An 8817-nucleotide genomic window follows, 5' to 3' on the forward strand; every position below is an offset into this window, starting at 1 on the left:
GATATCGGCTCCTATATATCCCATCTTCTAATGCATTACCATCGACAACGTGCGTTAGGTAAATATATTTCACTTATAATAATAACAATTACAAAAAAATGTAGTAAATTTTTAATTTTTATTTTAATAAAATTTTTATTTTTGTTAAAAATAGATATGCTCGCCATTTCGAATATAGGAGCCGAATCAATGCGGAGAAAACGTCCTGCAGAAGAGCCTGTAGCAGGACCTTCGCGAAGACGTCCTGGTCGCACCGTCGAAGTCATTACGTTATCGGGTAAATATTACTTTTTTGGCGACACGCAAAAATTTTATACATACATACATATATATATATATATATATATACATATATATAATTTTATTTTTTGTTTATAGACTCGGACGATGAAGACGACTCATTTGAACCCAGCTACTCTCCTGTCTATTCTCCTGAGCGTCCTTCTCCCGATCCACCGTTTCCCCTCCCCCGTTCACTTTCTCCACAGTCTTCCGAGAATGATAATTTCGAAAAGGCTATCCAGGATTTCATCGATGAACTCCCAGACCTGGAAGCCGACTCTTCCTACCAAAATTAATAATAGAACGTTAATTTTTCTCGGCTCTCGTTTTTATCAATGTATATAGCTGCGAATTTTGTATATTTTCCGTCACATAAGAAATTTTGTACAATGCGAAATTATTATTTACATTTAAACATAAGTATAATATTTAATAAAAATTTTTTATTTTAAATCGCTTATATAAAAACATTTACTATTTTCCTATCCTTTCTCTCCTCGTCTAAGCGACGTCATAAAGCTCTAAGACCATCGTAATCGCTACCTGCACAGACTTGCTTTTTACGACCCCTTCTATTCTCGTGACGTCACCATTCTCGGTGGCCGCCATCTTGCCGATTCTTACACGTGTTATTTTGCCGCGTTTTTCCCTCTCACTCAGAAACAATGCTCCTCATCCAATCAAACTGCCGGCCACTATAGGGAAGCCAATCAGAGCGCAGAGTCCCCTATGTCGGAGGGCTACTCTCTACAAATACTACATCTAAGCCTTATTCTAATAAGATTTCAGTTAGCCCAGCATACTAGGGCCCTGTCTGGAAACGTGGAGGACCCAGGTTCGAGCCCGAGCATGTTCACGCGACCGAAAAAATAAAAAAATAAAAAAAATAAAAAATAAAAAAATAAAAAAAATAAAAAAAAATAAAAAATAAAAAAAAATAAAAAATTTAAAGGGAAAATTGCCTCGTAGACGTCCACGAGTCCCCTCCACTCTTTTTTTCCACAGACACCCTTAGGGGGGAGGGCCCCAGACAGGCACAGCAGGGGGTCGGCGCCAGTGGCCGAGGAGTGGGGGTTTGTTGTGTCTCACTATAGTGGCCCCTATACTACTATAGTAGAAAGGAGCGACTTCCATTCGTGGTGTACGCTGATCTCGAATGCGTACTGAAGAAGAAAGAGGAGAGGAGAACGTCGAACACATCTATCGTTCAGCATCACGAAGTCTATAGCGCCGGATATTACGCGCGATGCGCGCTCGATGGCGTTAGCTCTACCTACAGAGCTTATCGCGACGAGGATTACGTATTGTGGTTCGTTAAAGAACTGCACGATCTAGCGCTTCGCGCGAAAACTATTCTCGATATCGATCCTATGACGGATCTTACATCGGATGAATGGGAGAAATTCGTAAACGCGACGCGCTGCAGCATATGCGAGAAACCGTTCGAATCGGGAGACGCTCGCGTGCGCGATCACTGTCATCTGACTGGACGGTACAGAGGTCCGGCGCTTTCGAATTGTAATTTAAATTATAAGGATACTTACGTAATTCCCGTATTCTTTCACAATTTATCGGGTTACGACGCGCATTTTATCATTAAAGATGTAGCTAACGCTTTTCCCGGCAGCGTGGAAATATTGCCGATAACGAAAGAAACATACATCTCTTTCACGAAGAACGTCGAAGATGCGTGGGACGAGGGATGGTTCGGGAAACGCTTGAAATTGCGTTTTGTGGATTCTTTCAAATTTCTAAGCGCGAGTCTCGAGAAATTGGCGTCGTATCTAGATAAAAGCGAGTTAAGGATCGCGCGTTCGGAATTTTCCGATCTTAGCGACGCCGATTTCGAGCTTCTCGCGCGAAAGGGTGTATTTCCGTACGAGTATGTCGACGACGTAGATAAATTGTTGGAGACTTGTCTACCGCCGCGCGAGGCTTTTCACAGTTCGCTAATCGGTGACGCGATATCTGACAGCGATTACGCGCGCGCGATAAGAGTCTGGGAGCGATTTCGCGTCGAAACATTAGGCGATTATAGCGATTTGTATTTAAAGACCGACGTTCTTCTATTGGCCGATGTCTTCGAAAATTTTCGCGACGCGTGTATGAGAAGTTATAATTTAGATCCCGCGTATTATTACACGTTACCGGGATACACATGGGACGCTATGTTAAAGTATACGGGTGTGCGATTCGAATTATTAACCGACATCGATATGGTGATGTTCGTGGAACGCGGAATACGCGGCGGGTTAAGTCAATGTTCCAACAGATACGCGCGCGCTAATAACAAGTATTTACAGTCGTACGATCCTTCGGAACCATCGTCGTATCTCATGTACTTCGATATAAATAATTTGTATGGATGGGCGATGTGTCAATCGTTGCCTTACGAAAATTTTCGATGGGTCGATAACGTTACGACCGTTGACTTAATGTCCGTGACATCGGACTCGCCTATCGGTTACATTCTAGAGGTCGACCTTGCATATCCGTCCGACCTTCACGATTCTCACGCTGACTTGCCATTCTGCCCGACGCGCGATAAGCCGCCCGGAAAACGAGACGAGAAGCTTCTCGCCACACTGTACGATAAGAGCCGTTACGTAATATATTATCGCAATCTGCAGCAATGCGTTCGACACGGATTACGCATTACGAAAATACACAGAATATTGCGATTCGCGCAATCTTCATGGCTGCGCGAATACATCGAACTGAATACGCGATTACGAATTAACGCGAAAAACGAGTTCGAGAAAAATCTATACAAATTAATGAATAATGCCGTGTTTGGCAAAACTATGGAGAACGTGCGCAATCATTCGAATGTTCGACTCGTGACTCGATGGGACGCGCGATACGGCGCGGAGGCGATGATCGCGAAGCCGAATTTTCACAGTAGAAGCGTTTTCGCGGAGGATCTCGTAGCTGTAGAATTGCGTAAACTCGAGGTTAAGTTCAACAAACCGATCTATGTAGGTATGTGCATTCTTGACATATCTAAGATTCGTTTATACGAATTTCACTACGAGTACATGCTACCATTGTATCGAGATAAGTGTAGAATAATGTACACCGATACGGATAGTCTCATTTATCGCGTCGAGTGCGAGGACATGTACGAAAATATGAAGCGCGATATCGACAAATTCGATACGAGCGATTACGCAACGGACAACGCGTACGGTATGCCTCTCGCTAATAAGAAAATACCCGGTGCGATGAAGGATGAGAACGCTGGCGCGATTATGACCGAATTTATCGGACTCAGAGCGAAGATGTACGCGCTGCGAGTCGCCGGTAAAAGCGATACAAAAAGAATCAAGAGTGTTAAGAGCGGCGTTGTCGCAAGAACGATAATGTTTGACGATTACGCGCGCTGTCTTCGACAGGGGATCGAGATGAAGCGCGAGCAGTTTTGTATAAGATCCGAGTTACACGAGATGTATACAGTATCGGAGTTGAAGATCGCGCTCAGTCCGCACAATGACAAGCGATACACGATATCGGGAACTACGGATACGTTACCGTGGGGACATTATAAAATACCGCTGTAAGGAGCGAAAAAACGTATATCAAGAAAATACTATACGTTTCTTAAAACATTTAAACTTTAGTTAGTAGTTTATTGTTAGTATAAACATATTTTATAAATAATATATTACCATCGTATTTTCGATATAATTCGCGGTTGCGCCGAAAATAATAGTTCGAGAAGAACTTCTAACTGAAATACATGTTTTTAACTCAAAAAAAAAAATTATATCGAAGAGACGCGTTTCTAAATTTCATATCAAAGTATACAAGTTTTACATCACAGGCTTGTGTTCTTTGATTTGGAATTTCAAGACTCGAAATATTCGTGAACGTTTTACGTTGATTAACATTCTACGAATTATCGTGAAGAGATGTGTTTCTAAATTTCATATCAAAGTATATAAATTTTACATCACAGGTTTGTATTCTTTGATTTGAAATTTCGAGACTCGAAACATCGGTGGACGTTCTACGAATCGTTTCGAAGAACACGCGTTTTGCGCGAATAATATAATTTGAATATAATTTATTGTAATAGATTTTAATAAAAATGAAAATATTCGATCGGTCTTATTTATAATAATAGATTTTAATAATAAAAATGGATCGGTCTTATTTATAATAGATTTTAATAAAAAATCGTGGAAATGTTCGATCAGTCTTATATGTAATAGATTTTTGTTAAAATCTATTATAAATAGGACTGATCGGACATTTTCACGATCTTTCTATTATGCTCTCGAAAGTGTTTTATATAGAATAATGTGAAAAAGATGTTAATGCGAGTTTTAGTGTTATCATAGTGACGTAATAGAGAATGTATACAATGCGATGAAGAATGTATATAAAATGTAAGAAAGAGTCCGCATAAAGCGCAAAAGAGAGAACGCAGGATGTGGCGGCCGCGTAGCGGCGCGAGAAAAAATTTATGTGGAGCGCGAGAGAGAACTCGTACAAAATTACAAGCTATTTATAAAAAATAAATATATATTAATTAACCGGAATAATCGATTAAATGATTAACCGATTTAAAGATTAATGGAATAATGGTAATCACTCTAACCGATTACCCATTAACCGATTTTAACCAGTAAATTCGTTTTTAACCGGTTAAACGGTTAATCGAATTAATCGATTTTCACAAGCCCTAATTTTAATTGTATTGTGTTATTATTTTTTTCTTTGTTTTATAATTATACGATTATTTTGGTTTTAACATGTCTACAATTTTTTCTAAGATTTGTTTTGGTAACACGAGGTTTAATATTTAATATTTAATATTTAATATATAGTTGGCGCGAGAAAGAATTTATGTGGAGCGCGAGAAAGAACTCGTACAAAATTACAAGCTATTTATAATTATATTTAATATATAGTTATATTTAATATATAGTTATATTTAATATATGTATAATATGTATAATATGTAGTTTTATTTAATAAAAATACATTTTTATCATAATACAGCTGTTTTATTTATCCAAGAATTGTGCGATTCGTCCATTCCTAACCATTTCACGTAAATCTTGTCACCCTTTCGACGCAGCACCTTTTCTACGAGATACACGTCGGGATCGCCAACGCGCAGCAACTCGTGCTCGTAGAATCCTCCAGCGATCGGCTCGCCGCGCGAATCCTTTAACAGATACGTTACGGGATTAGTCCGTTGTATCTTAGTTATTCGAAAAATCTCTGTAGTCCAGTTGGGTGTGAAGCCTTTCTCGAAGATCGTCTTAAATTTACTGACGCGTACCGGATCGGCTACTTTAAATTTCGCCGGAGCCGCGATCTTTATATTGCTGTATACAGTATTTAAAAGTTTATCGGCAATCGCTGGAGTTACGTCGACAGGTCTCATACTTATAGTGCGATGTTTTCGCGTGTTATATTCCTCGACGAGTCGTGGTAACTCGTCGATCCACTTGTACGTTCCGTTTAGCGTGAAGTACTTCCACATAGAATTTTTGAGCGTACGATTGAATCGTTCGACTATCGACGCTTTCATCACCGAATACGTCGAATAATGATTTACTCCGCGCTTCTTCGCGAAATTTCGCATATCGGCGTTGTAAAATTCTTTTCCTTTATCGGTCTGCAGATTGTTCGGACACCGCTTAGAGTCTCGCATTATTTTAGATAACGCTCGAGTAACCTCGTTCGCGCTTTTGCTCTTAAGCGGTACAGCCCATGCGTATTTACTTAATGCGTCGATAACGGTGAGTATGTAGTTGTGGCCTTTGTTGAGTCTCGCGTAAGGACGCATCTCGACCACATCCGCTTGCCATAGGTCGTCGTACCCGCGTACCGCAACGCGACGACGCGGGAAGTTTCTTCTCGCGGGAGCGTGCAATTCCTCGACTAGTCTTCGTTTTTTGACGCTCATAATTCTCTTCTCTTTCTCTCGAGAATAACGTTGGATTGAATCTCTCTTTCGAGCGGCTCGCCGCTCCCGCTAATCTCTCTTTCGAGCGGATCGTCGCTCCCGCTAATCTCTTTTTCGAGCGGCTCGCCGCTCCCGCTAATTTTTCTTTCGAGCGGTTCGCCGCTTCTGCTAATCTTTGCCAGTTCCCTCACTCTTCCCGATAGCTCGTCCGCGTCTCTCTTCAATCGTGACGTTGAATTTTCCAATTCTCGTATCTTCGTCTCGGATTTCACCGCGGAATTTGCCGCGATACGCGATTTTTGATTTAGTTCCTGTATTGTTTTACCTTGATTGAACATTATTTTGCGATCGCTCGCGTTTCTCGTCGAGGACTCCGCCGCGTTGAGCGATATAGTTTTTTTCGCGACCTCGATTTGATCGCTTAAACCTTTGATTCGTTTATCCAAAACATCGATCCGTTTATCTAGAGCGTTAGCGCTCGTTTCTATTCTCGAAATGGAATTTTCCACAGCGTCTATTCGTTTACTCAGAACGTCATCGCGCGTTTTTATCTCGGAAACAAAACTCTCCGCGACGTCTATTCGTTTACCTAAAGCGCTATCGAGCTGAGCGAGTCTCGTGAACAGTAGAATGACGCCCTGCCCCGCCTCGTCCGCGTCTTTTCTCAATTGCGATGTGATTCCCTCGACGTAGCTTCTGCTTGTCGCATCGGCGTCCTTCTCAGGTTGAGCCAAGCGTTTTATCTTGCGCTCTCTCGCGTCGTACTCGATGGAAGAGCTTAGACACAGCGCGTTATCGCGCACGTAATTTCGCAGAGACTCGATAGCCGGACGTAGTCTTCCGGTTCTCGCGTCGTAGCCTCGGTTTCTTAGAGGTGAGCCGAATTTGCTCACGGACATCGCGAATTCCGCGTACGACTGCGACGGTCATCCACGCGACAGTTCGATTTATACGATCGCTATTGTTTCGCGAAGCTCCTCGATTATCGATAGAATCTCGTTTTCGTGAGCGTTGTTGCCGGCTCGACGCGAAGCGTCTAACAATCGCAGACGATCCACTAATTCGTTCGGATTGTCCCAATGGACGTAATCGATTTTATTGTTCGTGACACGCATAGTCGACGGTACGCGACCCGCGCCTGTTTTTTTCGCGCCGCTGCTGTGAATAAGCGGAGCGATAATGAATTTGTATTTGTATCCTTTATTTCCTAAGACAGACTTTTTTGCGTCATGATCACGTCTATGAGCGTTCGTTGTTAACAATATACTTCTGTATGTTAATTTATCCTTTTCTGTATATATGAGACTATTAGGAATTTTCATAAAAATTAATTCGTACAAACCGGGAGTACCGATATATTTAATCTCATCTATAAATATGGAATCATTCGCGTCTACGTCAAATCGCTTATCGCCGAGCATCGCACTTTTCTCGCCGATGTAAACTCCGTAAACGTGATCAATCTCGTTCGGCGCTTCTCCGCCGAGAAGAGTCCCCTATATTTTCGCCCTAACGGTCCTAGTCGACCGTGCGATATTTCGCGATCTTGAGAAATTCGCGAAATTTGTCTAACGGGTATTTCGAGCGTCGAGGGCGATTCGAGACTCTCGGATTCGAACGTTTCGTATTCTTCGGTTTCGTTTCGCGCGAATGGATCTCTTTCGACGGATGACTCGTTTAATAAAGTAGAAACGGCGTTCAATCGTCGTCGCGCGCGTATTCGTTTCGCTTTAGGTTTTTTCCAAACGGGAGTTAGCGCTTCGTCCTTCCATTTTTCCTCGACGCTCGTCGTCGAGGGTGAGGCGTCAATCGCGTCTCGTTTTATCGTTTCGCGCTTAATTTCGTTTCGCTCTATCTCGTCTCGATCGGCGCGATCAGCGATGCGCCGCAGCGGTTCGACGATCGGTTTGAAACGACTCTCTATCGCGATCTCGCTTTCCATTTTGCCAGTCTTCAATGCTCTGTGTTTTTTACGAATCGACGCGCGCGTTTTAGCTATCTCTTTTGCTGTCTTTTCGCGTTCACCGATATGTGTCCATTTGTAACGTGTCCATTTGCACCGTGTCCAATTATACTGTGTCCAAGTGCACCACTCCCACTGTATCCATGCATGACATCCAAATATGCGAAAGGCTAAACAAAGTGCTAAAAGCAATGTAAAATTAATGACATCAGTATCAGAGATATATAAGTATGAATATATTTTATTTTGACAGATATTATAACCTTCAAATGTATCTCCTTTTCACGATTTCATATTTTACATAGATTTACCAGTATAAAGTGTTATAAGAATACTGATTATATTTTCCCAAAATGATTTTTATTTCTCTTCATCTGTTACATATTCAAACAAACAGTGCGCATGTTTCTGTGTACAAATGAACGGTGTCCAAACGAACGGTGGGCAAATGAACGGTGTCCAAACGAACGGTGGGCAAATGAACGGTGTCCAAACGAACGGTGGGCAAATAACGGTGTCCAAACAAACGGTGTCCAAATGAACTGTGCGCATCTTTCTGTGTCCAAACGAACGGTGTCCAAATGAACAGTGTCCAATTGAGCGGTGTCCAAGTAAACGATGCGTATTTTCTTATGTGTCCAAAAGCTAC

The sequence above is a fragment of the Polyergus mexicanus genome, unplaced genomic scaffold (assembly GCF_030449975.1).
Source record: "Polyergus mexicanus isolate NDT 795.1 unplaced genomic scaffold, iyPolMexi1.0 SCAF_26, whole genome shotgun sequence".
NCBI classification, from domain to species: Eukaryota; Metazoa; Arthropoda; class Insecta; order Hymenoptera; family Formicidae; genus Polyergus; species Polyergus mexicanus.